This window comes from Dermacentor variabilis, chromosome 1 (assembly GCF_050947875.1).
Source record: "Dermacentor variabilis isolate Ectoservices chromosome 1, ASM5094787v1, whole genome shotgun sequence".
In the NCBI taxonomy this organism is placed as follows: domain Eukaryota; kingdom Metazoa; phylum Arthropoda; class Arachnida; order Ixodida; family Ixodidae; genus Dermacentor; species Dermacentor variabilis.
This window is the reverse complement of record NC_134568.1, coordinates 62,802,127-62,829,065: the sequence shown is the minus strand read 5'-3', so window position 1 is coordinate 62,829,065 and position 26,939 is coordinate 62,802,127. Positions and strand designations below refer to the sequence as shown.

Below are 26,939 nucleotides of genomic sequence, written 5' to 3'. Positions count from 1 at the left end.
TTGCGTAGGAATGGTATAGTTCTAGCGTCTAGGAAAAGTTTTAACAGGTGCGAGGACGGCACGCATAGCGTGGGAAGCTAGCCGCCGGAATAGCTATCTTCGAGAGCTATTCTATATTATATTATATTATACTTCGAGAGCTATGACTGATGCTTTTCTATATATATGTATTCATCTCATCTATGCGATCGCATGCGCGTGCTGTTTCTTTGTCTCTGCGTGTAGTAGTTAAGAGAGTCAGTTTAAGGGCGGAGAAGAGGGAAGGAAAGGAAAGCAAACTTGCAGCGCCGTGGTTTTAAGGCGCAACCGTGGTAGAGAAACGGAAAGGCGATATAAGCATGCGTGGCCATGATACGCACACGACAAACTGCCTTAAGGTATTTAGAATTGAGGGGTAGTTTCGTTAACAAACTATAACACGGCAATCAGCACTCGAATATAATTATAACCCTAATAATAATTGTAAATATTCATCTCATCTATAGTATCTAAAGCGCGCGTTGTTTCTTGCCTCTGCGTGTAGTAGTTAAGAGAGCCAGTGTAAGGGCGGAGAAGAGGGAAGGAAAAGAAAGCAAACTTGCAGCGCCGTGGTTTTAAGGCGCAACCGTGGTAGAGAAACGGAAAGGCGATATAAGCATGCGTGGCCATGATACGCACACGACAAACTGCCTTACAATATTTAGACTTGAGGGGAAGCTTCGTTAACAAACTATAACACGGCAATGAGCACTCGAATACGACGAGAGAAATAATTGAGACGTGGAAAATTCCCTCGAAATAAATCTGGTTTGCGAGACAAATGCTTGTATGTATTGAATCTCTTAAAAGATGAGGGGGGAAATATGCGCTCACCGAGAGGGCATCGTCCGCACGAGACCACCGCCAGGCTCCTTACGGGGATGTGGAGAGCTTCGCGGCCGGAACGAAGCCCCCCCTCTCCGCCGACCAGGCGTGGAAAACGCGCTTTCCGATCGCTCAAGGTTGCGTAGGAATGGTATAGTTCTAGCGTCTAGGAAAAGTTTTAACAGGTGCGAGGACGGCACGCATAGCGTGGGAAGCTAGCCGCCGGAATAGCTATCTTCGAGAGCTATTCTATATTATATTATATTATACTTCGAGAGCTATGACTGATGCTTTTCTATATATATGTATTCATCTCATCTATGCGATCGCATGCGCGTGCTGTTTCTTTGTCTCTGCGTGTAGTAGTTAAGAGAGTCAGTTTAAGGGCGGAGAAGAGGGAAGGAAAGGAAAGCAAACTTGCAGCGCCGTGGTTTTAAGGCGCAACCGTGGTAGAGAAACGGAAAGGCGATATAAGCATGCGTGGCCATGATACGCACACGACAAACTGCCTTAAGGTATTTAGAATTGAGGGGTAGTTTCGTTAACAAACTATAACACGGCAATCAGCACTCGAATATAATTATAACCCTAATAATAATTGTAAATATTCATCTCATCTATAGTATCTAAAGCGCGCGTTGTTTCTTGCCTCTGCGTGTAGTAGTTAAGAGAGCCAGTGTAAGGGCGGAGAAGAGGGAAGGAAAAGAAAGCAAACTTGCAGCGCCGTGGTTTTAAGGCGCAACCGTGGTAGAGAAACGGAAAGGCGATATAAGCATGCGTGGCCATGATACGCACACGACAAACTGCCTTACAATATTTAGACTTGAGGGGAAGCTTCGTTAACAAACTATAACACGGCAATGAGCACTCGAATACGACGAGAGAAATAATTGAGACGTGGAAAATTCCCTCGAAATAAATCTGGTTTGCGAGACAAATGCTTGTATGTATTGAATCTCTTAAAAGATGAGGGGGGAAATATGCGCTCACCGAGAGGGCATCGTCCGCACGAGACCACCGCCAGGCTCCTTACGGGGATGTGGAGAGCTTCGCGGCCGGAACGAAGCCCCCCCTCTCCGCCGACCAGGCGTGGAAAACGCGCTTTCCGATCGCTCAAGGTTGCGTAGGAATGGTATAGTTCTAGCGTCTAGGAAAAGTTTTAACAGGTGCGAGGACGGCACGCATAGCGTGGGAAGCTAGCCGCCGGAATAGCTATCTTCGAGAGCTATTCTATATTATATTATATTATACTTCGAGAGCTATGACTGATGCTTTTCTATATATATATGTATTCATCTCATCTATGCGATCGCATGCGCGTGCTGTTTCTTTGTCTCTGCGTGTAGTAGTTAAGAGAGTCAGTTTAAGGGCGGAGAAGAGGGAAGGAAAGGAAAGCAAACTTGCAGCGCCGTGGTTTTAAGGCGCAACCGTGGTAGAGAAACGGAAAGGCGATATAAGCATGCGTGGCCATGATACGCACACGACAAACTGCCTTAAGGTATTTAGAATTGAGGGGTAGTTTCGTTAACAAACTATAACACGGCAATCAGCACTCGAATATAATTATAACCCTAATAATAATTGTAAATATTCATCTCATCTATAGTATCTAAAGCGCGCGTTGTTTCTTGCCTCTGCGTGTAGTAGTTAAGAGAGCCAGTGTAAGGGCGGAGAAGAGGGAAGGAAAAGAAAGCAAACTTGCAGCGCCGTGGTTTTAAGGCGCAACCGTGGTAGAGAAACGGAAAGGCGATATAAGCATGCGTGGCCATGATACGCACACGACAAACTGCCTTACAATATTTAGACTTGAGGGGAAGCTTCGTTAACAAACTATAACACGGCAATGAGCACTCGAATACGACGAGAGAAATAATTGAGACGTGGAAAATTCCCTCGAAATAAATCTGGTTTGCGAGACAAATGCTTGTATGTATTGAATCTCTTAAAAGATGAGGGGGGAAATATGCGCTCACCGAGAGGGCATCGTCCGCACGAGACCACCGCCAGGCTCCTTACGGGGATGTGGAGAGCTTCGCGGCCGGAACGAAGCCCCCCCTCTCCGCCGACCAGGCGTGGAAAACGCGCTTTCCGATCGCTCAAGGTTGCGTAGGAATGGTATAGTTCTAGCGTCTAGGAAAAGTTTTAACAGGTGCGAGGACGGCACGCATAGCGTGGGAAGCTAGCCGCCGGAATAGCTATCTTCGAGAGCTATTCTATATTATATTATATTATACTTCGAGAGCTATGACTGATGCTTTTCTATATATATGTATTCATCTCATCTATGCGATCGCATGCGCGTGCTGTTTCTTTGTCTCTGCGTGTAGTAGTTAAGAGAGTCAGTTTAAGGGCGGAGAAGAGGGAAGGAAAGGAAAGCAAACTTGCAGCGCCGTGGTTTTAAGGCGCAACCGTGGTAGAGAAACGGAAAGGCGATATAAGCATGCGTGGCCATGATACGCACACGACAAACTGCCTTAAGGTATTTAGAATTGAGGGGTAGTTTCGTTAACAAACTATAACACGGCAATCAGCACTCGAATATAATTATAACCCTAATAATAATTGTAAATATTCATCTCATCTATAGTATCTAAAGCGCGCGTTGTTTCTTGCCTCTGCGTGTAGTAGTTAAGAGAGCCAGTGTAAGGGCGGAGAAGAGGGAAGGAAAAGAAAGCAAACTTGCAGCGCCGTGGTTTTAAGGCGCAACCGTGGTAGAGAAACGGAAAGGCGATAATCCATCAAAACTCAACTCTGTGCTCATAAGGAGTTACACGGCTAACAAGTGTGCAATTTGTTGCAGAACTTTCGTGCTTGCTCATTTACGTACCAGTGCGGCTGCATCCCTGATACAGCCTACCGGATTTTTTATATATATAAAGCACTTCAAATGTGGCTCTATATACACATGGAGTGCAACTAGCGAACGGCTAGAACATGTGCGCGTTAAAAAAAAAGAGTACACGGTGGTACACATCTGACGTCAAGGCAGCGGAGGCGGGGGGCAGTTACGACGCCAGTTCAGCCAAGTGAAACGTGTATACGAAAACGCGCGCCGCTGCAGGCGAACCGACAGAGCGTCAGATGCGGCACCCCCCGCGATGCTCAAGGCGGAAGCGCCGCCGCCCGCAGTCAAACCGTGACGACTGTGCGCCGAACGCCTAGCGGGGTTTGCTCCGATTAGAGGGAGAAAAATACTCTTTCCAGCGACACGTGTGCATCACGGCGGAGCAATGTCGTGACGTAGGCACTGTAAGGCCTCCGAAGCGTGCGCGCTTCTCGACTCGACACATTGCATGAGGCCGTGGCCTCTCATGCCATGTGTCTCGAATTTCCGAGTAACTTTTACAGCACTCACGTTCAGCAAAGCGCGCTTTGCCACCAGGAGCTATTACCACGAGCACTGTTTAGAAAAAATGAACATAAGCGCTTCGCGAAGTGATGAAGCTTGGTAACATACTTCATGGCACGAGCAATGCAGTACAGCATTTGTACCAGGGGGGCAATCGTGAAAAGCGCGCGACAACGTACCTTCTAAATGAAATTTCAGCAATTACTATGTGGTGACCAAGGTGTATGCACTACGAGATCAAATTATCGCTCACGGTGGACGGATGTGAGCTAACAGAACTCTCACGCCTGGCTTTTTGTAAATTACATCACGATTAAAATTTATGTCGGCGTTTTAAGTGCTCTGGTTCCAAGATGCAGAGCACAAAAAGTCGCTGAGTGTCTCACTTATTCTCGTATTGAGTGAGCAGAGACAAAGACGAAGCCGCGTATACTCTAGTTAGGCTCATGGCAAAGCGAGAATGACCGATGTCAAAAGTGTACATAAGGCGAAGCATAAACAGACACAGAAAGCTGTCCAGTGGATCCGAAGTCGGGCTTCGAAGTCCGCGCATCTCTATGCTTGCTCACACTAAAGGCATCCTACCGATGGCAGCAAAAAACACTTACATTTGTTATTACAAAATGACTAACACGCACAAGGCGCGGTCAACAATACCACCTTGGCAAGACTAAATATTTCCGATACTCTTGCTTCAGGTATTATCTACACTAAAGCCCACGATAAAGGTGCGGACATCCTACACGTAGCCCTATGGCTTTCCGCCAGATGCCTACCGCGAGATGGCAGAATCACAGGGCAATACCAAGGGCAGCGCACTCGTAACCAGAAGGTTTATGGCGCGAGGGCATCACACTCGGACGCCGGAACAAAATGAAACGCGCTCAACATCGAGCTCACCATTGGCGCTGTACGAACGCACGCGGACGGTCGGAAAGTGCGGACTGGAAACGCTCTGTCCTAGAAACGGTGTATTACAAGAACTAAATGGAGGATACGTGCAGATTGCACGCCGGCTCACGGCAGCTATACTGCTGGAGCACAGTGTACTTAAGAGTATGCCCTAAGAAGCCGTGACTGGGCGCCAAGGATAAGAACGGCAGCAAACCGCGCGAGAACGGGACATAAAGCGCAGCTGCCTTCAGCGTTAGACGTACACGTCGCAAGCTGTGACGAATGCAGCTTTGCTGTAGGTCAACGTCAGCGCCTTTGGTTTGCACACGTGTGCTCATCGCAATGATCCATCGCGAGGCCGAGCGCGCTATTTCGCTCGATCCGAGTGAGCAGCTGCGAAGCCAATCATCAGAGCGCAAAGACGAAGAGCGTATGTGCATAAAACCGAGTGCGCGCGTCGCTGAAAAACAGAATCGTTCATCATCAGGTGCTTCGACTTCCACACGCGCGAGATGGACGGGGAAACTTCGATGTGCAATCCGTTTCGGAAGCTTTCAAATCACTGCGCTGGCGCGACCAGCGCTGGTGCTCGTATGGAGTGAAAAGCGGGAACGAGTGCGCTTTCGCCGGGATTGCTTCGGAGTGCTGCATGCAGATGCCCCATTGCACTTCTCCCGAGTCAGCTCTGGTCACGACTACCATCCCTGTATATGCGCCCAAATGCATATACAAAGGGGCACTAGTCACGACTTGCCGCGGTGGAAGTGGCATTTTATGCTATTCAGCATAAAACTGCGTGCTCAATTGCGACCGCGGCAATGCAGAAACGGCCTTGTATTGACGTATCGGTGCATGTTAAAGAAACTAAAATGGTCCCACCAACAGCAACCCTTGCAGGGCTGCGGTTGCTTTGGGACGCAGTAGCTCACTCTGGTCTTCAATATGCCCCGTTTGCCACACTGCAATCCTGCTGTTCGATGCTATACTTGCATCACAGGCATGCGGCGCGAGCGTGACACGCGTCGTAGCGAGGCATTCGATCCAATATGTCTGGAGGTCTTCTCCTACCAGCATTAACTGGCGTTCTAGCAGATATTTTTCCTACAAAATTACACTCGCAGCAATAAACGAGGTAGTTCTGTACAAATGGTTCAGCGCCACTCAGAACCGTGAGGGACCATGTTCTATTCTGGCTGGCATTCCTTCACTCACTTACTTATGCTTACTTATACTTAGTACTTACCGTTGCCACGGCAGCGTCATCAGTTAAGAGAGCCCAACTGCTTTCAATATAGTAATGTATGCGATTAGAGAAAGGATGGAATTTTTTACAGAAGCAGACTCCTCCGCACAAGGCCTCTTAGTGAGGGAAAGCCAGCTTTGACGAACGTCTTGCACAGAGCTAAACGCGCGCGCGCACCTTCGAAACCTCGTGAGGGTCGCATACACAAAATTTCACCTAAAAAACACAGTATTTACTTAAACTTACTAAAAGCGTAGTTTCCCTCGACTCGTCTCGCTAGTAAATATGAGAAACCGCGAAAGAAGCGGACAAGTGTTGTAGCATTCGTAAGGAGGCAGATTTACGTTTAATACAAGGTTATCAAGATATATATCATCATCACAAAGCCTACTAAGTCCCTCGAGGAGAAAGCCATATACGTACAGACCAGCGTTTCCGGTTACTCCTGTTAGGTTGTAATCGAATGCGCACTGTGCCCCCAATTTTTCGCAATCTTGCCGCAATAATTCCTTGCCGCCCTCGCTTCATCTACTTTCTTTGTCCAGATTTTATTTTTGCTCAATCACAACTAGAAATATTGTGCCCACGTGTGATCCTTAGTTCACACTTCTGCGTTATTAACGATATGACTATAGCTGCATTTATTCGGCTCGTACCAATACATACTGCCGGTCAATACGAGACAAATAGGTTGCGTTCTTACCTTTCGCGAAAAATCAGTACCTTCAACACCGGCGCAAGTGAAATATACGCCACACGTACTGTGCCTCAAAAGGACTTCGTTCATGTGTACAGTTTCCTCTTGCCACCCAACTGAAAACTACTTGAATAACGAAGGAAGAGAGAGGCGCGGGACGACAGGTGCGCAAAGTATACGCATGCAGAATGGAGATGAAAATCCAAGAGAACACCGGCTGAGACAAATTTTAAGGGAACTGTATTGACACCTCTGAAGCCAAGGCGAGTCGCATAAACTACACGATTTAAAAGCGACGCGAGTCCACCTGAGAATACGGTGCTAATGAATGACGTACACACAAATGTGGAATCGGAGAAGCACGCACGAGAAAGGCGCAGCTACTTGCCAGTCCCGGCAACATTCCGCGTCTCCATATGAAAGCCGCTCCGCAAACATATCGCCTGTCGATAGCTCCGAACAAGGCGCCATCGTCACGGGGGTTATGTTAAGATGAGTCCTATTTTTTGCGGGATTGTAGTAAAGCTATACGCAGCCGCGAAGCAACAGTTTATCAAGCTCACAGTGAGTTTGTTCTGGATGCAGTCAGTTGTGACTCCCCATAAGAACTGCAGATGGCATGTTGCGCCACAAATACACACGAACGAAGACATGCCCTGACGAAGTCCCCTTGCAGAAACAATGGCGCAAGCTCTTGTTCGTTCGTTGTCTTGATTCCGAAAAATCGAAATATAGGAAAGCACGGAGTCGCAAATCCGTAACCGGTGGCGTTGCATTCAAATACGGTCTTCATTCAGATACGGTCCCAATAGACAGAACGAACTAACAAGAGACAGTCGAGGTAGACAGGACATTCGGTCATATGTGCCTTAATGTAGCACGTTTTCAGTCTCTTGTGTCTGTGATGCAGAGGATCTGAGGATGGTGAGCCTTAACTTCACCTCCTCCAGTGCACTACATCTCCAGGCTTGAAGTGGCGCCTGACACCGGCAAAAGATGCCGAGAGCGAGTGGGGCTATACTAATCCAGGCACAACCAAATTAGGAAGGCCTACTAAGCTTCGGCAAAGACACTCCCTCACGAGAACAGGAATTGGCCTCCCTGGTGCAGTATTCGGCCTCTACCTCCCTCATGATTCCTACAAGTAACCCATGGCCCTCAGTCCCCAGCAGCTGCGGAGCACCTGACCAAGGCGGCGGTCAGCCCTGTAATGCAGGAGAGGGTGCTAAGATTCTCCGGACCGGGACAGGCCGCCAATAGAAACTGATCCTGGCAACCTTTAACACCCGAACTCTGTCGAATGAGGCTAGCTTAGCAGGGCTCTTTGAGCAACTGTCAGACATTGTTTGGGATATTATCGGCCTTAGTGAGATTGGAAAAACTGGCGAGGCTTATACAGCGCTGACTAACGGCCATGTCCTCTGCTATAGAGGTCTCCCAGATAAGAAGCAATACGGGATAGGATTCCTAATCCATAAGGACATAGCGGGCAACATCAACGAATTCTACAGCATTAATTACAGGGTAGCTGTATTCGTAATCAAACTTAATAAGAGGTATAGAGTAAAGGTAGTACAATCCTACGCTCCAACATCCAGACACGATGATGAGGAAGTAGATCAGTTTTATGATGTTGAATTAGTGATGAGAAAAGTGCAAACTCAGTATACTGTAGTAATGGGCGACTTCAATGCAAAAGTGGGGGGAAATCAGGCTGGTGAACGAGCAATTGGCAACTACGGCGTCAATTCTAGGAACGCTACAGGTGAGATGCTCGTAGAATTCGCAGAAAAAAATAAGCTGCGAGTAATGAATACCTTTTTCAGGAAGCTTAGCAACAGAAAGTGGACCTGGAAAAGCCCTAATGGTGAAAGAAGAAACCACATTAATTTCATACTTTTTGCCGATCTCAGCAAAGTGCAGGATGAAGTGTTAGGTAGGGTAAAGTGCAGTGATCATAGGTTAGTGAGGGCTAGGATTCACCTCTATTTGAAGAAAGAAAGAGTTAAATTGGTCAAGAAAATATAGGCCAAGCTAGAGGCAGTAACGGTAAAAGCAGACAAATTCAGGCTGGTACTTGCAAACAAATGTGCAGCCTTAGAACAGAGAGATGAAGATGACATAGAGGTAATGAATGGGACCGTAACTAGGCTGGCTTCAGAGGAAGCTACTGAAGTGGGAGGCAAGGCACCAAGGCAGCCAGTAGGCAAGCTCTTCCAAGTAACAAAGGACCTAATAAAGAAACGGCAAAGAAAGAGCGTGTCCAACTCAAGAGATAAGATAGAATTCGCGGAACTATCAAAACTGAACAAGGAAAAAATAAGGGATATCCGAAATTATAACGTTATAAAGACTGAAGAAGCTGTAAAAAATGGACACAGCATGAAATCGGTGAGAAGGTAACTTGGCATAAGACAAACTAAGATGTATGCACTGAACGATAAGCAGGGTATTATCATCAGCAATCTCGAAGGTATAGTGAAAGCAGCGGAATAATTCTGTACTGACCTGTACAGTACCCAGAGGAGCCACGATATCTCTATTCGAAGCAGTAAAGACAGGTTGCAGAGACTCCTCCTATAACTAGCGATAAGGTTAGAAGGGCCTTGCAAGACATGAAAAGGGAAAAAGCGACAGGAGAAGATGGAATAACAGTCGATTTAACCAAAGATGAAGGAGACAATGCTTGAAGAACTAGCGACCCTTCATACGAACTGTCTATCGACTTCAAGGGTAACAGACAACTGGAAGAATGTAAAGATTATACTAATCCACAAAAAGGGAGACGTTAAAGAATAGCAAAATTATATAAAATATGCACCACGATAATTTCCAATAGAATAAGGGCAACACTGGACTTAAGTCAACCAAGGGAACAGGCTAGCTTCAGGAAGGGATACTGCACAATGGATCACATCCATGTCATCAATCAGGTAATCGAGAAATCTGCAGAGTACAATCAGCCTCTCTATATGGCTTTCACGATTTACGAAAAGGAATTTCATTCAGTAGAGATACCAGCAGTCATGGAGGCATTACGTAATCAAGGAATACAGACGCTTACGTAAATATCTTAGAAAATATCTAGAGACTCCACAGCTACCTTAATTCTACACAAGCAGGAAGATACCTATAAAGAAAGGGGTCAGACAAGGAGATACAATCTCTCCAATCCGTGCTTGGAAGAAGTATATTGACGCTATTAAACTGGAAAGGCTTCAGAGAAAGGATCGACGGCAAATATCTCGGCAACCTTCGGTTTGCAGATGACATTGTTCTATTCAGCAACACTACAGAAGAGTTACAACAAATGATTGAGGACCTTAACAGAGAGAGTGTAAGAGTGGGTTGAAGATTAATATGCAGAAGCCAAAAATAACGATCAATAGCCAGGCAAGGGAACAAGAGCTCAGGATTGCCAGTCAGCCTCTAAAGTCTGCGAAGTAGTACGTTTACCTAAGTCTATTAGTCACTGGGAACCCTGATCATGAGGAGGAAATTCAAAGAAGAATAACGATGGGTTGGAGCGCATACGGCAGACATTGCGAGCTCCTTACTGGATGCTTACCATAATCATTGAAAAGGGAGGTGTACAATCAGTACATTTTACCGGTGCTGACATATGGGGCAGAAACTTGGAGACTGACAAAGAAGCTTGAGAACAAGTTAGGGACCGTCCAAAGAGCGATGGAACGAAGAATGCTAGGCATAACGTTAAGAGACAGAAAGAGGGCGGTTTGGATCAGAGAGCAAATGGGTATAGCCGATATTGTAATTGACATTAAGGGAAAAGATGTAGCTGGGCAGGTCATGTAATGTGCAGGTTAGATAACTCGTGGACCATTAGGGTTACAGAATGGGTACCAAGAGAAGGGAAGCGCAGTCGAAGACAGCAGAAGACTAGGTGGTGCGATGAAATTAGGAAATTCGCTGGTACTAGTTGGAATAGGTTGGCTTAAGACAGGGGTAATTGGAGATTACAGGGAGAGGCCTTCCTCCTGCAGTAGGCATAAAATAGGCTGATGATGATGATGAATCTTTTACGTCTGAAAGAGGTATAGACGCGACTCATAATCGACGCACACATGCTTCGGGGCACTCAGCGTATATCGGCTGCCAAAGCGCAATCGTTGTGGTGTTCGGCTGGTGAAGACGAGATCACGAGTTCCTTAAAATCTCAGTGGTTTTCAAGAAAATATTAACGCCTTTAAGCGGCACTGCCAAGCTCTTGCAACTGTAGTGTAAGACGGCCCCCTTGGGTTTCTGCCCAGAGTCTAGGCCGGAATGGGACGAGAACTGTTTCCTCCGCTGTCGTACATACACGCAGGGAGGGGGGCGACCGACAGGCTGCTGTGCTGCGAGTGCAGTGCACCGTTCTGCCCTCCGCGAAGTCCTCCTCGCTGGGCTGGGCATTGGCTGTACACAAATAGCACTACACGACACGCACCAGATACATGGACGCTCGCAATGAAAAAAAAAAAGAGGAACCAACCGCGCCTACTATCCGAGAATGTGTTTAGCATGCTTTGGGAGGTGATTATTCGTGGCGCTATGTTGGCACTACGGGTTCTACGGGTAAGGAACCACCGTGCGCTACACGTATGCGAGAGCCAACTCGTACTTCGAGCGTCACTTCCTGAACGACGAGTTAGGAACCCCGTGCAGCGTCTCCGACCACCTCTGGTCCAGACGCTGCGACCAGAGGCGTAGCGTTTGAACGACAGTCTCAAAACGATAGCTGTATAAAGAGGGAAGAATGCGGGGAACCCCCTAACCCCCCACTTTAACACCATGCGGTGCCGTACCACAATGCACTTTATACCACCGTGTTAGACAGCACTAGATTCTGTATCGGCCCACGAAAACGGTTTGATCATAACTCACAAGAAATCGCGGGTAATACCCAGAGAAAGCTAAACGCTTCGAATCGACCCTCTGCTAGAAGCAGCACACGGATGCTCTGTCGTGACTAGTTGTCGCCCTTGATACTGTGCTATCTGCCACAAGCAATTTTTGAAAATTTCGCGCAGCTGAAAAAAAAAAATACTCCCCATTCGTTTTGCGTACCGCCATCCATACAGCAGCGCAATATTGTGTGTAGTTATGTCCTGGAGTCTCTGGCAACGCCATTAGGCCAAAACTACAAGCACAAAAGACTACAACATTAAAATGTAGTTCATGTTCTCTGCGCACTGCCGATGGTCTGACAGGTTAGCTACTCAGCATAAAGTATGTAGTTTTAGGTTTGTTCGATTCAGAAAAGGTGCACAGCACCACAAATGAAATGGTGCAGGAGGTTCCACTTGTGGTGCGTCGGGCTAACCCACTCACTGCAAGGTTCAAGGGTGCACTGCACTGCGGCGGCACCTTGCCTTGCACCCCGTGCAATCGAGCACTGGGGTGCAGGGTGCACCGCTGTACCTCGGGGAATCGAAGGCGTACGTGCACTGCACCGTTAATAAGTGTAGAAGGCGTTGAGAAATTTGGTTGAATCGAATTGAGCTTTTGTTTACATGGCCGGCATGTAATTACCACGACTAATTACACGAATGAACTGCTTAAATGAATGCTAATAGTGTTCACAAAATTTTAGTACGTACGCTCTAGAGATGCTGCTACTGCTCTATAGATACTGTTAACAGAAGAAATTCCACGTGAAAGGCCGCGCACTGTACAAGCCTGTGTCGGAAACTGCCTCCGAGGTTTAATAGGCAAAACATGTGAGAACGATAGTACGTTGGTATTCTTTGGCCTAACAAAGTAAAAAATAAATAAATCACCGCCCAAGCACTCCGTACAGATGGTTAACCAGCGAAGCTGAAACGTGCGGCCCCGGTCTTTATCAGTGGGTTAACCCCGACGGTTCATTAAACGACGGCTTGGTAGGCTGCCGGATCCTCGGTACGCAGTTGCTGCTTGCGCTCGGCCGCACGAGGCTGCTCTTGTGCCTGGGCTGCAGCATCGGCAAGGTGTAGGCGAACTCGTTCCCGGTTCTACTCGCGGCGTTGCTGATCGAAAGCTGCCTGCTCCTCAGGAGTACGTGACGCGTGGCCTACCCATTTCGGAGCCGGAGAGAAACTGTTGCGCGCGCGCTCGGCTGCGACGGAGAGCAACGACATCACTACTGGCGCAGTTAATCCAACACTGCCCTTTCACTCCGATGCATGACGTCATGCTAACTGGACGAACTGCCATATAATCTAATGGGGTTGCTCCCGAGTAGGCAACAGTGATTTTGACGTCACCGCTTTAATCACGCCAGCCTTGTCAATGGAAATTTTGGGTCAGGTAGCGTGACGTCATGGATCGGAGTAAACAGGCCTTGTGCTATCTAGGTGCTGTTGGCTAATCGCGCACCTTTCTCTTTATTTCGCGCATGTGCATGGGGTTGCGCCGGAGGAGTTTTCGGCGTACGGGCTAGCCATATACGGCTTTACTGTAAAAACAAAATCTGACTTTTAACGTCCTAAAGCAACCGCTATCAGGTACGGTGTAAAAGGGGGTGCCCCGAATTAACTTCAACCATCGGGGCAATTATTTAAATGTGCACCTAAAGGGGCAGAAATTCTGCATTCCGCTTCCACCGAAATGCGGTCGCCGCGTCCAAGAATCGTAACCGCGACCCCGTGATTAACAGCAGAACGCTGTTGAGCACGAATATATATATATATATATATATATATATATATATATATATATATATATATATATATATATATATATATATATATATATATATATATATATATATATATATATATATGGGCACTCTGCAAGACGCAAAAACGCCCCTTCCGACGCACGCACGCAATTTAGCCCCAGCAAATAAGTAGGAATGCGCACCGGTACGCTAAACAATCACGAATCGCGAACGAAGTAATGTCAAACGCAGAAGCCGAAGCTCGGCACATCATCTCCGTTTGGTGAACGCGCCCAACGTGACGAGGCATCGCCGTAAGATCGAGCTTGAAAAGAGATCACAACTTCCGAGAATACAAGGCATACACCGATGAGGAAAGTACACGACGATAACGCCGGGCAAACATAGCCTTCACTCCCACTTCGGAGCAAACGAGAATTCCGAGGAGCATGTGTCATTAACCGATCCTCGTAGCGGGTTAAAAAGGGAACTGCTTTACACATGTGAAAAGCACGAGCATTCGAAACTGAGAGCTGGCTCACTCGCAACGGCATGTAAAACACTATATAAGCCATGCGCGGTGCAAATTCAGTCCTCGTATACATGCAGAACTTCGAAGAACGCCTATCACCTCCCTATAGAGCCGTTTGCCCCCCCCCCCATCGATATATATATATATATATATATATATATATATATATATATATATATATATATATATATATATATATATATATATATATATATATATTTGAGTGTTTAAGTATCATGGCCATGATCTGACTAAGTGGCACGCCGTAGTGGGAGGGCTACGAATTTTGACCGCCTGAGGTGCTTAACGTGCACCCAATGCACGATACCAGAACGCTGCTTTTCTTTTTTTTTTTTTTTTTTTTTTTGTTCCGCCCCCATCGGGATGCGGAACGCCGCGGCCTGGATTGGACTGGCGATCTCGAGCTCAGTAGCGCAACGCCATAGCCACCGAGCTACCGTGGCGTTTCGTTTGCATCGCTCGCGCATTTTTAGCAGTGTGTGGTACGGCGTCCGGTGCGAATCGTACAGAACGTTCCCGTCTTAAAAGAAACACCTACCAGGTAACGAATGTATTGAAACGGCAACATTTTTCTTCGACTACGTCGCCAGAAAGTGACCTACATGATGAAGGCCGGGCCTCACGAGGCGAACCACCGATGTCAAAGCGGTGAACTTCATACGGCGGCAGCGGCTTGACGCGCGGCGTCAAAAATCCTGCCGTGAGCCAGATATTTCCGCGCGGCGAACGCTTGGAAGTAAACGCGAGCCAATCGGGAGGCGCCACTCCTGACCATGGCTTCGTTCCCGCTGTGTGGCGTTCTTTACGCCGTCGCAGACGTTGCAGGAAGTTTCCGGCCGTTTGATTCATCCGCAAGAATAACGTTTGTAACCTTTCACAACGCTGCTATTTTTTTTCTAGCAAAACACGTATAGACTCCTTCTTCGTGTTAATTTCCAAGCCAGTGGCAATCTCACCTTACGCCTGCCCCATCGCGTCTCGATGACGTTTGTTGCTAGATCGACACATGAGGTACGCTGCAGCGAAGACGACGCGTCTGGCTAGATTCTTTAATGCACCAATTTCGTCGAGAAAATTTGCTCCATGAAGGCTGCGCTTTACGCCCCCGGACGTATGTACACTTCAGAGCAAACGTACACGAACCAGGGACTTCGCGATAAGACATTCTCTACGAGGCATATATGCATGCAACTTGAAACTGAGCACTGTAGTCCAAACTTGGCATGGCGAACATTCCAGTGCACTCGTTAATTTCAGTTTGTACGTCTTGGCTACGAATAAATTCAGCTTTTCGGCGAGCCTGTGGTCCGTGTATGCGTTTGCTCACGCGTGTACATGCATGAATTATATTTACAGGCCTCCATCGCATACATCAGCTGTAGATAATCGATGGCTCAAAACTAATCAGGCGTTCCCTTTAAGAGTGTGCAAACCACACTGCACATGAACAGAAACCACGGAGCAAGAGGCCTTTTCTGGGGCTCCAAGTACGTGGGTCGATTAAGTGCTGGCTCGCTACAACAGCCATGCCATAGCAGGTGTCCTCTAGAGGACAACTGCTATAGCATATACAACTGAGGAGGAACAAGTTTTTGGTACCGGCATGCTAAGGCTTTCTCGCGCATATACAATGATTCAGGCGCTCGGTTATCCGACAGCTTTGCGGTTTCCCTTAAAAACGGAAGTCGGCAAGAAAAAAGAAAGAAAAGGTTACATGAAAAGGTTACTTCTGCTATCGCGTGGGCGCGAGCGCACTAAGTGCGGTGCTCCCTGAGAGATGTCTTGCGGTAGGTTCGCCCAACGCACGATAAGTATTCACAGCGTACAAAAGAAAGCCGTCCTGCCAACCGCTGAGAAGTTCTTGGAACAAAAACGACACATTGCATGTATGAAAATAACGAACTCACAACGTCATTATGACGTCATGGGCGTCAGGGTTTGGCCGGGAGATTTGAAAAAGAAGTTCGGTTTTCATTCTCTGCACTAAGAAGCAATACCTTGCCGAAAGAAACAAACAAGCAGAGATACATCATAAAGAGTAACCTATCAGCACAAACTGAGTTGGGGATTCGCTATAGATCCCGCCTTTTGTCAATGCGTCACCCCATCAGGCGCGTATATTTCGCTGCCCAGGCACCGCGGCGGCTAGCGCTCGCATTCGCTCACACACACACGCACACAAAAGAAAAAAAAAGCTATAGCGACCGTATTACGATGTGTTCCGTTTAGAACTTCTCGCGCGCCCAAACCGCGCCGCCGATTGCGTAAGCTGCGACGTCACATTTTTAGCTGTCTTGCGAGCGCTGCAAAACTTTCGAGAAAAAAAAAATCGGTCTCGGCTGTATAATGCAGCGTAATTCTTCCTCAGTAACAAACAGGTAACTACACTATATCTCCGGCAAAGCGTTTGGCAGAATTTCTAACGCCACATTTGTTACTAGCGAGTCCACGATCGGCTGCAAGTTCGAAGGTGGCGTCGATACCAGCTTCTCACGCGGCCTTTCTTTTTCTTTTTTCGGTCGCAAAATGCATCTGTTGCTGCTCTCGGTAAAAGCGGTGCAATTGCTTTTTTTTTTTTTCAAAAGCATAAGCTAGCAGTTTAGGTGGACTATAGCTGATACGAGTGTACCTCGAAGCTCGCCCCATCCGGGTGACTTACATTCAGACTCGGGCTGGCTTTCCTGCGCGCAGTCGCATCTTGGGCAATGTGCCGAGGCGGTTCTAGAAGTGGCGCCAGTATGCGAGCTAGTGTTTATATATGTGTGTGTTTGTGTACGCCAGTCGCGCCCAGACGAAATGAGATAGCCACAATCGCAGCGTCGCCTCGCAATCACTGCTTCCCTTCGCGCAGGGCGCATTCCGCGATGCGGATCACCATTTCAACAGACGGGGCATGTGCCCAGCGACTCCTTTTTCATACGAGACCCAGTGCTTCCGATCTATCCGGTGTATTCGCATCAGGCACCGCCAGTATCCAAGACAATCGCAAAAGGCAGGCTCGAAGATACGCAAGGACGACTGGGCATGGGGGGAAACGTGGGAATCGCACGGTGAATTCCGCAGCCACAGCATCAGAAAAGGTCAATAAGTTCGCGAGTGCGGTGAGCGAGCTTATCTCGGCTACCCCCTCCTCTGGTCAAGTGCCCCTCCCCACCTCCACGCCACATAAAAAAAAAAACATCCTGGCTGTGCCCCTGGAGCCAGTAAAGCAGCCCAGATCAGTTCCTTTTATAATTTTGCCGGCAAACAAGTCCGGACCTACACGTCGTTTCAGCAATTATTCCGCCCGTATTTCGATAACCATAAAGAAATGTAAATCTGTGGGATAACTACATCGTAAGATACTTCCGCAGCTATCATAGGTTGCTTTATTCTTTAGCGATTTTGCAACAGCGTGAATTGCATCCGAAAGCATTTGCATGGAAGCCGTGGTCCGTGCAATGTTCTGCAGCAGCACATTGCCCGTTTCCGGCAACGTATTGTCAATCGCTCCACACGGCGCAACATTTACCGATGCCAGCAGGGAAATAAGTGTGGTGCGTTACCTTACTGCTCTTTATGTTAAAGGGACACTAAAGGCAAATACTAGGTCGACGTGGATTGTTCAAATACCATTCCAGAAACCTCGCAAGGCTTGTTTCGTGCCAAGAAAAAGACTTCGTTTACGAGAAAACTGCATCTGAAGGGTCCCAATGCCTTTTTTCAAAATTCAAATCTCCCGCCACCGAACCGAGAGAGTGGTGACGTTGCATACGCCATCACCACCCTTCGCTGTCGTCGGCGAGTAAGAAAGCGCCCGACAGACGGCAGTACCGAGTCAAGACAGAGCGCTGGATTCGCCACTGCGGCTGCTGTTCTGCTCAAGTGGCGTAGACCGTTCGGGCGTCCCGCGACATCACATGGAAGTTGAATTCTCTACTACTAGCAGTTTGTGCGAGTTTCGCGAGCCAGCAAAACCAGCGCTGCATTACGCGATAACAAAACTACTGAAACGCGAAAGCGTGGGCGGCGCGGAGTCGAGCGAAAACGAAACCTTTCGACCGCCCACATCGTTGCCCAGAGTAATTTCAATGAGTTCTTTTTATTTATTTATTTTAGCATTTACTTTCGTCTTCTAATACAATACAAGGACGTTTTTTTCAACGAGTGGTTCAGTACTAGTGACAAAATTTAACTGAGAAGCGCTTTCGTCATCGGGCAAGTACTTGAATGTCCCAGGGGAGTCTCTAATCATGTCCTGCATTTAGCTCAATTTCTCGAGTATTAAGGACCTGTTCTCGATAATACTGACGCCTTAGAGATTTTCGAGCACTAACCTATCACTATAGCGTGAATTAATATTTGCCTTTAGTGTCCCTTTAAAAATGAATGTATTGCTTTTAGCGCACTGCTTTCATGACATCATATACATGTCAACTGCACTTGTTACTGTCGTACATAAAACAAACCCGAATGCCGACTCGAATATGTTTACAATAATCGCATCAATAAGCGCAGTGTTCACGTCAACGCAAAGAAGAAAACTTGCTTCTAAGTGTAAACGATAGCTACATATATCTCCCAGAACTACAAATCATGTGAAGCAGCTTAAAGGAAATGAACGCCAGCATTCCCGTCAGTATGTCGAATGTCCTCTCTTCGTTGGTCCTGGCATTATTTTTTTTAATTGCCTAAGGCAGATTGCGCAATTCCGCCACCTCAGTTGAATTACTCGAAATGCATTATTTGGCGCGCGCGACAAATGATGTGATGGGTTACATAAACTAAAGTGCCAAAATTCAATGCTTAAAGATGAGTTTGAGGTACACGTTACAATGCCAGAACAGAGGCCGATCAGTGAATTGAGGCTGAGGGCATGTACACTAAGGGGTACCGCGACTGAAGCATCAGCTTCGATATATGCGTCCGCTAATTGTGCAGAAACTCAAACGCATTCCGTGCACTTTTTTTTACCTTGTGTTTACATGCCAAAACCACGATCTGATTATGAGGCACGTCGTATATAGTGGGGGGGGGGGGGGGGGGGGGGAGAAGACCCCGGATTAATTTCGACCACCTGGGGTTCTTTACCGTGCAACCAATTTCCACGGTACACGGGCGTTTTTCCATTTCGCCCCCACCTTAATGCGGCCACCGCGGCCGGCATTTGATCCCGGTTTCGTGTATTTTTGCCCGACAGTGCTCAAGGGAGGTAATTTGGGGGAAAGTGATCGGAAATGCAATATATGGGCGCCCATTATGATGACGTAGTACAGCTCGAAATCAGTGCTAGGCTCAGGATTCTCTCTAAATGGACATGCTTTGCACACCGACCTGCTTATGCAATTCTACAACTATATACGCCCTAAGGTGATTATTGAAAACTAGATAAAATTTTATTTTGTTAATGAAATATTTTTGTTATTGGTTATTTGAGACTCATTGTCGCGCACGTATTGTGCGCTTGCAGCACTTTCGCCCAATTATTTTAGGCGTTAGACGCCATATTACATATTATATATATATATATATATATATATATATATATATATATATATATATATATATATATATATATATATACGCATGCACGCACGCACACACACACACACAGAATGAGGGATTACCCGAATACACTGTGTTAAAACGCCTTCTTGGGCCGCTGGCTGCAGTGAAAGAAGCGATGGATCCGCATGACGGGCACAATCTCAGATTAATTTCTGTAGAGCGAACCACACAGTGGCACCTAACCGTGTTGGAAATCTGCCATGCGTTTACAGTGTCACCAAATCGGGTGTGAAACGGCGAGAAAGAGCCGCAGACCGGGCTATGGCGATTTGGGAAAAAAAAAAAAAAAACGAACCCTGACGAGCTCGGGGGCAAAGCATTACCAAAGAGCCCTCGTGTCCGCCGAGGATAGCCAAAGGAACGTAAACGGGCACGCTATGACCCAGCTCCAAGTTACTTACGCACTGAATTAAACGCCAGAAGAAAATGCAACCAAGCCGCTCACCTCGTTTGTTGTTGTTCTCCTGAGTGGCTGTGGCGCATACCCACAGTGGGGGATTGGCCATGAAACCGGTGGTTAAATTAGGTGTATAAAAAACAAGAGAGTTAACAAGATGAACGTTGCAGCTTAAAAAGTAAATGTTTTTATGTGTGGAAAAAAAGTAAATCAGAAGAAAACCACGCATGAAAAAACCTAATAGATAAACAGAAATAAATAAATAAATAGAAGAAAGCTATGGTAGGGAGGGGGCACGATCAGCCTAACATGGTAATCGGTTGGTTTCAATTAGGTAATTTTGGATTGCCAAGCGAACATTTCCGTGACTGAACCCAGTAATGCAGGCTCAAAGAGATAGGATCACAGGCACAGATAAATTTAGGCCAATATTGCGAAGCGTTTGTGTTTGTTTGCCAACCCGCGCTGAAAAACTAAATTATGGGGTTTTACTTGCCAAAACCACGACCAGATTATGAGACACGCCGTAGTGGGGCCCGGGGCTCCGGAAATTTGGACCACCTGGGGTTCTTTAACATGCACCTATATCTAAATACACGGGTGTTTTCGCCCCCATTGATATGCGGCCGCCGTGGCCGGGATTCGATTCCGCGACCTCGTGCTCAGTAGCCCAACACCATAACCACTAAGTAACCACGGCGGGTACCGTCCCCGCGCTGCAACCTTCCTCTTCTCTGAAGCGGCGCTATCAGAGGTTCCAGTAACATAACTAAACAGCGATCTGCGAGCGGAATTCTTTTATCCCATAATAATCAGCGTTCTGTATGGCAGACAACAGCATCGAAATTCGTCTCTGAAGGAGCCAGAAGACAGTCAAGTCGGAATTTCCGCTCACCGCCGCGGTGCTCTTCACAGGTTCGCAGATAGTTTCTAAAATAGCGGAACAAGAGTCTAAAAACATGGGAACAAGAGATCTGTCATCGTTCAGCTATGTCAACAACGACCTGATTCAATGCAGATACATTGCTCCCGAGTTTACCAAACCTTGAAATATGCGGATGAAGACGAAGAAGAAAACACAGCAACAGAACCACAACAGACCGACTGAAAATAAACTGAACTCGAGCGGCTGTGCGGCGTCGGCGCTATACAGAAGCTAGCTTGGCGACTGAAACGTTGCAAAACGTGCCAGCATTTGTGGAAGAGAAACAGCAAAAGAAGCTACCGCGGCTAAACGCACTTCACTCGCGGGTCACCGTTCACTCTGCAAGTTCGAACGAAGAGCCGCGAACAGCACTAATGAGAACCAAGTGTACAGGCAGTAAAAATGGGGATCCAGGGTTGGCCCTCGTATACATAAACACGGCCCCTCCCCGCCCCCCCACCCTCTGCCCCTATAGCGAACAAGTGCTGGTGAGAGGGCGGCGTGGGGCAGACGTTCCAGGCAAAGCGCGGGCAATGGATGGCCAGTACTGGAAGCACAGGAAAGGACTGCTTATAAATCAAACAATAATGTCTGCTAGGCGTTTTATACCTACCTTCAATAAAAATTCATACTGCCATATTTGGACCGCAGAAGCAATATTCTGGACTTGCCGCGAAAAAATAAAAGAACTAAGGAACTAGGTTTCACATGATTAGAGGGAAGGGGGGAAGAAAGCAAGGTCCACAGCCTGCGAAATGCGCTATGTAAGAAGACAAACTGTGCCTTTCATTTCCTTTTTAAAAAAAATGACTCCGGAAGAAAATTCCGAGAAAGCACACCGCACGTGGGCAAAGAAGTTTAATTCGCTCTAAAAGTGACGCAGAGAACAATGTCAACGCCCTTGCTAGTTCCGAGTATACCAGGAAAAAGACTTACTAAATACTGCAGGCGGCGCTGAGTGGCTGACGCCCGTGATGCCTTCTTCGCTACTGGTTTTAACGAAGCAGGAACACTCAGAACGTCATTTGTAATTTTTAACACGCACCACGAGCTCGCGCCATGATCGTGAACGTTTGCTTTCTGAAAATCCTCCAGCTGCTTTTTTATTTTTTTGTATTCAGCATTATGTTGTTTTTTTTCTGTCTTCTAGATTTTTTTTTAAGCATTAACTTAGTTCAGATCTCAAGGCCACACGACCACAGCTGCGTCGTCGACATTCACATCTTCTCTAGAGTTACATGCTAGGGTCAACGGCTGCAGCTGACGACACGAATGACCTTTTCTTTAGTGAGAAAACCTATTCATCTGTCGTGCAGAAAGGAGATTAGGACATACGGAAGAGTCATATTCACGCGATCGAAGTGAACGCGCTGTGATGGTCCGCAGCAGTTGGCGTGATTTCTGTAGGGTCATTGGAAAAAATAAAGCGACCTTACGATATATATATACCCGACGCGATGGCTTAGCGGCTATGGTGCTGCGCTGCCAAGCACGAGATAGCAGGATCGAATCCCGCCAGCGGCGGCCGCATTTCGATGGGAACGAAATGCAAAAACGCCCGTATCCCGTTCATTGGGGGCACATTAAAGATCTCCGGGTGGTCAAAATAAAATCCGGAGTCGCCACTACGGCGTGCCTCACAGTCGGATCGTGGTTTTGGCACGCAAAAAACCAAAATTCAATTCAATTACGACAACTATACGCGCAATGAGTCAGTCTATGACGGCCTCTAAAAAGAATTCTTTAACGTTTGAGTGAGATTTCTAAACAAAAGCATAAATAGTACAGATATACAACTAAACTGTCAGTAAATGTCGGCAACCTTTTCTTTTTAATGACAAATAACAACATTGGCACATTCTTTTTTTTTTCATTCAGAGAAAAATGAAGTATACTCAGAAACTTAGGCCAAAGTATACATTGTCAGTGATACATTGTCACGTAAACTGGCACGCGCCTGAGGTTCAACATGAATAAAAGTGAACTCAAACTTTTTTTTTAAAGAATTACTCAAGCTGGTGACATAGCACAATTTGCAGAAATTGCCGCGAACAAATGCGAACTGACTTACTATATATATATATATATATATATATATATATATATATATATATATATATATATGGGGGGGTATTTATTACGCTCGTCTCTTTCATCTGTATATTATCACCTTACGTTGCCGAGTACTCGGGCCAAATAAACGTCGCTCCAACAGAGACGTCATACGTGGCGGAGGTGACTTTTCGATACTCAGTCCTCTACCCGCTCAGTCTACCCCCTGGAGCTTCGTTCAGGCCGCCGCTTGCGCCCACTGTCCGCTAGCATGTCTCAGGCCGACCCAGCCTCCACTTCAACCACTAGCGTTCCGACGCCGCAAGCCACCCATTATATACAAAGCAGCCACCAGTGTGACCCCCCATCTCGTAGCTGCTCTTCGTGGGGAAGACGTGGAGGACTGCTTGGACGACTACGAGCGAATAAGTTCGGCTAATCGTTGGGACGACCCCCTGAAGCTCCGCCATGCCTCCTTTTACTTGACCGGTGTGGCGAAGACATAGTTCTTCAAACATTAAATAAACTTTACTAACTGGGCTGCCTTTAAGCAGCAGCTCTGTGAAGTATTTGGTAGCCCGGTGGTTCGTTATACCATTGCAAAGGAAACCCTCGACACTCGCCAACAACAGTCAGGCGAGTCTTACACATCGTATGTTGAGGATGTTCTTGCATTCTGCCGCCGTGTGAGTTCATCGATGTCAGAGTACACCACATTATGAAAGGCCTCAGAAGTCGCCTTCTATGCCCTTGCCATCAAGAACCCCGCTACAATCGCTGACATCGTCACAACGTTCAGCGCCTGGACGAACTTTAGTCTGTTCGCCTTCAGCCGGACGTTGGCGAATGTTCTTCCACGGCGGACCCACAACTGAGTCTCATGATAAGAACAATTATACGCGAAGAATTACAATCAATGGGCTTGTCATCGCCGTTGGTGTGCCCCAGTCCGCCATCTGGCGCGGCCTCGCGTGACGCATTCGGGGATGAACTGGCGTCCCTGACCTACTCCGCGCACGTGCAACCCTCCGTCTCTCGTCCTCTCCGAACGTACGCGCAAGTTGCTGCCTCGCCTCTACAGAACATCTAGTCCATGCTTCCTGAGCCTTCATCGGCCCATCTGACTGCACTGACTCCCGGAGCACCTAGCACTCCGTACTACCCGCCTTGGCGTCCGTCCCGTCCCATGTGCTATTATTGCGGCTATAGCGGCTATGTTTCACGTTTCTGCCGCAAGCACCAGAAGGACGAGCGTTAGGGGTACGAAATGTCTGAACGCAACTTTTCCAGTGGAGCTTCTTCCCAAAACCGGCGTTTCTTTTCACCTCCGCTCCGCTATACATATCCGCCCGCTTCGACGGAAGACCGAAGCAGCCAGACGCCGCTCCCCTTCGCCGTTCCGCCGCCTCACGTCGCCACTACGGCCCGTCTCACTCAACTCCGCCGTTCGTCCGGAAAACTAAGCGATGCAGTTTTTGGCGGAAGAACTACACATGTCAATAAGACTCAAATTCCTCCAGCGCACCTGTCCAATATGCTTTCGATGTTTGTCCAATGGGTGCGCTTCGATGCTTTGGTGGACACAGGTGCGACCATTTACGTTATTCACGCCAATTTATGTTCCCGCCTCAGGAAAGTGACGACGCCTTGTGATGGACCGACGCTAAATGCAGCCCAAAGGGACACTGTTCGCCTTTCCGCTCTTTGTACTGCCCGTGTCCTAATTAATATATGATATATACTGCACCATATTCAGTTAGCTGCGTTGTCCCCGTGCGCTCATCAACTTATTTTACGGTGCGATTTTCTTTCTTCTGCTTCAGCGGCCATTTGTTGTGGGCAACGGGTCGTGCATCTTACCGACACCGACTACTTGCCCGAAGAAGACACACGCCGTTGTGCCTTATCGCTGCGGTATACATACCGAACTACCTCCCGGCCGACAGTGAATTGTTACCATTCTATCAAACGATATTGACCATGGTGAAGTCTTGGTCTTACCTTCTTCCCGTTGCCTTCATAAAGGCATCGCTTGCGCACCAGGTTTGGTTCGATTTCACAATGGCTTTGCACACGTAACCGCCACGAACGCACCATCGGAGAAAATTCTCCTTCCGCAACGCACCACAGTGGCTTGCGTGGCCGACCCAGGGCCTGTGTGCGCCGTGCCCCTTCAGCCTATGTCCTCCAAAGACCCTTCAATTACCCTTCATCACCCTTCAATCACCCGTCATCACCCGTTCATTACCGCGTGACTCCTGTTGTCGCCGCAACAGACCGCCGTTGTCGCAGCAACGAGGTCGTTCACGTCTCCCGCATGAAACCCTTCACGCGGCGTTCTTCCGTCGCCTTCACCTGCGGCCGCTTCCACGTGGGTGGGGGGATTTGTGTGGGCGTTTATTACGCTCGTCCTTTTTCATCTTCAGTCCCGTGTGATCATCATCATCATCGGGTGTGTGCCTTTGCTGGTTCGATGCCGAGCACTTGGCCAAATAAACGTCGCTCCATCGGAAACGCCAATATATATATAGATGTGTGTGCGTGTGTGCGTGCGTGTGCGTGTGTGCGTGTGCGTGTGCGTGTGTGTGTTAGGGTGCAACCAAGGGTGCCGCTAGTCGGAAAACAATTTTACTGAAAGAAAAAAGCTATATCTTTTATTAAAGCTAGACCGGGCGCACTTACTGAATATGCTTTACGGCCTACGGGAGAGAATCGGCATTTAAATATATATAGTCCCATGTCTCTTTAACAAACATGGTAGCGAACGCCTCATTCAAACGCGACACCATGATGTCAAGAAAGGCCACTAAGTTACGCATCTGTGCAAACCGCCGCGTACACCGTCGCAGAGTGCCTTTACGCGCAGCGGTGGGCGCGGGGGTCATTAAAATAAGATTATGGAGTTTTACGTGCCAAAACCACGATCTGATCATGAGGCACGCCGTAGTGGGGGACTCCGGAAATTCAGACCACCTGGGGTTCTTCAACGTGCACCTAAATTTAAGAACACGGGTGTTTTCGAATTTTGCCCCCATCGAAATGCGGCCGCCGTGGCCGGGATTCGAGCCCGCGACCTGGTGCTTTTAGTAGCCCAACACCAGCGAGGAGGACATCGAGGCACCCTACACCATCGGTGCAAACATGCCCGAAGCGAACAGCTGGCAACCTGTGGGAAGGCGACATTACATCAAATGCAAGAACATTAAATTTTTTGCTTAAATCGTACTGTAATTCAGTCACGTAATGTAGAACTATAGTCTACAGGCTCTAATATATTTACTTTCACAGCGTGCATGTATGCACGCTTAAGAATATATTTGTATGCACAACGGCATAGCTTTCGTAATCAGTGATAACATTTGCAGCAGCTGCAAGCCACAAATTAACGCGATACATTGCATGCAACATGCCGTCCAAATCACGGAGAACCTATGCGCTCATTTTCAGCCACCGCAGTGGTTTTCCACGCGACGTGCTCTTCTTGGTGTTTGCGAAAAAGGCAGAAAATAACAGCCCGCCGGCCACTGTGAAGTCACTTTCAGCATGTGCATAGACGCAGCTTTAAAGTTTAAAACAGATGAATACCTCACACAAGTTATGCGGAAATGGGCAAAGTAGAGGGAGCGTCTCGTAATGTAAAAAATCGCTAGACATCTGCGGGTAGCATTCGGTGTCCTTGAAAAGCGAACTTCTCGAATGAAGCAAAATTCGTCCTGGTTCCGGAATCTAATTGTGGACCGCTGTCTTTCCTTCTGGATATATCCTGCCATTTGATCGAACTAGAAGAGCAGATGGCAGC

General features: G+C 47.5%; 1 protein-coding gene across 7 annotated transcripts in view; it reads right to left on the bottom strand.

Annotated features, from left to right (window-relative positions):
* LOC142578644 (long-chain-fatty-acid--CoA ligase 1) overlaps window positions 1–26,939 on the bottom strand; it is a 211,511-nt gene that overhangs the window by 101,354 nt on the left and 83,218 nt on the right. Inside the window, exon 1 of one of the 7 annotated variants that reach the window (XM_075688113.1) lies at window positions 16,879–16,937. The exons of 5 other annotated variants lie outside the window; for them this stretch is intronic. The gene's annotated coding sequence lies outside the window, so the exon portion shown is untranslated. Of the gene's footprint in view, window positions 1–5,092; window positions 5,236–16,878; window positions 16,938–26,939 lie in introns of those variants that run through there. One more of the 7 variants, XM_075688120.1, reaches the window with a different exon arrangement.